This window comes from Carassius gibelio, chromosome A25 (assembly GCF_023724105.1).
Source record: "Carassius gibelio isolate Cgi1373 ecotype wild population from Czech Republic chromosome A25, carGib1.2-hapl.c, whole genome shotgun sequence".
NCBI lineage: Eukaryota > Metazoa > Chordata > Actinopteri > Cypriniformes > Cyprinidae > Carassius > Carassius gibelio.
The window spans coordinates 15,518,991-15,523,075 of NC_068395.1; the positions used below are offsets into that span (position 1 = coordinate 15,518,991).

The 4,085-nt window shown below is 37.6% G+C and overlaps 1 long non-coding RNA gene across 1 annotated transcript; it reads right to left on the minus strand.

The window, feature by feature from the left end:
- Nucleotides 1-1,958: 1,958 nt before the first annotated feature.
- On the minus strand, nt 1,959-3,660 carry LOC127947207 (uncharacterized). Its single transcript, XR_008151237.1, has 2 exons — nt 3,276-3,660; nt 1,959-2,469 (listed from the first exon to the last, which is right to left on the minus strand). It is a non-coding gene; the product is annotated as an uncharacterized LOC127947207 (long non-coding RNA).
- Nucleotides 3,661-4,085: the final 425 nt, after the last annotated feature.

Genomic DNA, 4,085 nt, shown 5'->3' on the forward strand with positions numbered 1-4,085 from the left:
TACATGTATGGAGAAAAATCTATATCTTCATTAAGATATGAAAGGATATGAAAGAGCATTCAATTTATGTGTTCTCACTGTTTCAACCGTCTAAGTCTATCTCCACTTCTGATATTTAGTGCCACATGTTAAATTCCAATGAACTTCAAGTTGCAGAACTTCTCTGAATGAGAAGCGGTATATTATAAATTATAAATGTACCAAATCCTTGTTTTTTTAATACATAAAGTCTGTAAGATTGTATATTTTACATCCTGGTCTACATTTTAATATTATACATTTTAATAATAAACCGTAATAATAGGCTAATAATAGTTAGATGCAAGATATTATTTATCAAGCTAAGACTCTGGATAATTGATTTTTAGCAATCAGAGGATGGGTACATGTAGGTAATAAAGGGATGGACATGGTAAGAAACAATGCTCAGGTAGGCTGTGGCATATAAACGATGCCCAATTGGCATTGAGGGGCCTAAAGTGTGCAAAGAAAACATCCCCCACACCATTACACCACCACCACCAGCCTGCACAGTGGTAACAAGGCATGATGGATCCATGTTCTCATTCTGTTTACGCCAAATTCTGACTACCATCTGAATGTCTCAACAGAAATCGAGACTCATCAGACCAGGCAACATTTTTCCAGTCTTCAACTGTCCAATTTTGGTGAGCTCGTGCAAATTGTAGCCTCTTTTTCCTATTTGTAGTGGAGATGGATAGTGGAGTGGTACCCGGTGGGGTCTTCTGCTGCTGTAGCCCATCCGCCTCAAGGTCGTGCGTGTTGTGGCTTCACAAATCCTTTGCTGCATACCTCGGTTGTAACGAGTGGTTATTTCAGTCAAAGTTGCTCTTCTATCAGCTTGAATCAGTTGGTTCATTCTTCTCGTACCTCTAGCATCAACGAGGCATTTTCGCCCACAGGACTGCCGCATACTGGATGTTTTTCCCTTTTCATACCATTCTTTGTAAACCCTAGAAATGGTTGTGTGTGAAAATCCCAGTTACTGAGCAGATTGTGAAATACTCAGACCGTCTGGCACCAACAACTATGCCACGCTCAAAATAGCTTCTGACATTCAGTTTGGAGTTCAGGAGATTGTCTTGACCAGGACCACACCACTAAAAGCATTAAAGTAACTGCCATGTGATTGGTTGATTAGATAATTGCATTAATGAGAAATTGAACAGGTGTTCCTAATAATTCTTTAGGTGAGCGTATGTATGTATGTATGTGTGTGTGTGTGTGTGTGTTAAATCCCAAAACAATCCCATATTGTATTGGAATTGTTTGTGACAAATTAGTGAACTCTCAAGCGACATCATGTGGTCAGATCCTGAAACTGTATTGTCACAGGTTTGTCTATTTAGTTACTTCTTATTCTCTATTGCAAAGTCAATTCCTGGAGGGCAGGAGCCCTGCAGAGTTTTGCTCCAACACACACACCATGTAGTTTACAAATAAGCCTGAAGGACTTGATTAGTTGGATCAGGTGTGTTTAATCAAAGTTGAATCTAAAATCTGCAGGACTCCTATCTTCCAGGAATTGAGTTTGACACCCCTGCTCTTTTGTTTCACACCCCAATGAAGGCCTGCTCAAGGCTAATATATGTTGGTGTCTTTTTAAAATGTAAAAAAGCACATTGTAAATACATTTCCTTTTCACTTGGGCTGCTAGAGTACATCAGAAGTGAAACTGGTCTGTTTCAGTTCAGATCATGTAACCAATCAAACAGAGACACTGGGAGTGTGGACTGAAAATCTCATTTACATTGTGAGTGTGGAGTGATTGTGATCCTCTCAGAATAGAGCAGCTCTGTCTCCAGAGACCATGTTCAACCCCAAGAGCTTTATTTGACTAGATTTACTGCTACTGATCGAGCTTCTGAAAAACACCTGGACAAACACTACATGCATCTTGATCTGTTAGTTGAATGATGTTGTCAGACACAAATGGAGTTTGTTGAGAAGCTTTATTGAATGTTGCAGCAAACACAGCAGATTGAAAGATCAGCCAGTGCTTTGACACTAGAGCTCTCTTTCAGTATTGAGTTGTAAATGACTACAGCTACAGCTGCCTGACACAGGACACTCAGATACACTCATCTTCAGGAGAGAGCAGCACTCACTGGAGAAACATCAGCACTGCGAGCGACTAACAGCGACTCTTGTGGAACGAGGCCTCATGAGGAGCTCCATCATGTGTTACTCTGCAGACGTACAGCTCTCCCTCTTCCCAGCGTGCTTTGCCGAGGGTCAGGACACTACTGCGGCTGTAGCGGCCGTCCTGCTCGCTCTCTGCACTGGTCACAACCCCCTCGGTGACCTCTGAGCCGTCCAGTGTCCAGCTCACCAGCGCCCCCTGTGGAGAGTAAGAGCTGAGCAGACAGAGCAGTGCGGCTGAGTCTCCAGAGATCTGCAGAGAAGAGGGCGGCAGCAGAGACACTGAGGGCTTCACTGTGGGACCAGCTGCAGGAGACAAACACAACACATTCACAAACACAAAGAAAACACATTGCAGCTCCAGCACTCTTCTGCCCTGCAGCATTCACGTCATTTCAACATGACTTTCAGCAGCAGACGTGTGAGTTGCAGTAAAAATCACAACAATCTCATCATTCATGTAATTCATCATCACTGCAGCTGATATATACACAATATACAAACTACACAATCTCTATATACATATTATACTATATAAATGAAACATCATAAAATGAAACCAAATGTACAATGACACTGACTAGTATAATTTCAGTATAATTTAATATATTGTCATAAAGTTCTTACATTATATCTTACTTGAACTCAAAATGTTCTTACGCACTTTAGTTTTTACTTATTTTTTGTTTTTTTTACACTTTTCAAACTATTACAATGCAAATGTAAATCATTTCATAATATTTCAAAAACATTTCTAAACATTAATTTTTTTAATGCACAATATGAGCAAAAGAGATTCAAAATCTTTGAACTACAAAAAAACATTTGCATTCTGATGACAAATTTCTTCTTTTCATGTATAATGTCTACAAAAAATGAACTTTTTATGATCAGTGTAAAAATTTAGCATTTTGTCAAACTAAATGATAAAACTGATAAAACTTAAAGTGAGACATTATAGTAATGTGTTTGGACAATAATTGTTTGCTGAGTATATATAAAGTTATTTGAAGCTCTTAAGGTGACAATAAAATAATTTCTATTAAACATTAAAATCATTTAAAAAACATTCCAACAATTTTGTACAAGACAGTTAAAAGAGCCAGACTTACCGAGCACAAGTTTAGTTCCTCCACCGAATGTGTACCACAGTGATACAATCTAATGAAACACTCGTACAAAAACCTCTATTCCACTCGAGTGAACACAAACTCCAGCAGAGAGAGAGAAACAACACTTCAACACACTGAGAGCACAAACACCTCAGCTGCTCACAATGTCTTTCTTTTCATTATCAGTTGAAGAGTTTATTCTCATTCCCTGTAGTCCTGATTCAGTTTGACTACATGTCCTATATTTCTCATTCATTTTTCCCTTGTGTGCCAATAACACTTTTTAAAGAAATTAATTTGATGAGCTTTCACCCTTTTTTATCATGAATGATGTCATGGAGTTTCTCATAATGATGCTTTGATCCTCAAATTAAGCTTGATCATTGTGATTCACAGAAAGAAAAAAAAGTCTAATTTTACACAATTATGAGTAGCAAAAAAAGGTCTCTTGAAAGATATCCCACATAGTGACATCAACACTGATTCAACATTAAAAAGACCACAATGGACTTTTACTTTTTTAATCTAAATGCAGCTGAATACTATTGACTTATTCTTGATAACACATCTATTATCAGATACTTTCACTTAATAAATAAATGAATCATGATTGACTAGAACGGATGAATATGTTATTACAGTGACACTAGAAACTGAAAATGTTTCATCCACACAGATAGATGACAATATAAAGACTAAGATTAGTGTCACATCAGCCAGTGCAACAACAAATGAACAAAACTAATATTTTATAATTAATCAATGCAATAATCAGTAAATGGTTTAAAAACATTACTGTGAGAGTAAAAT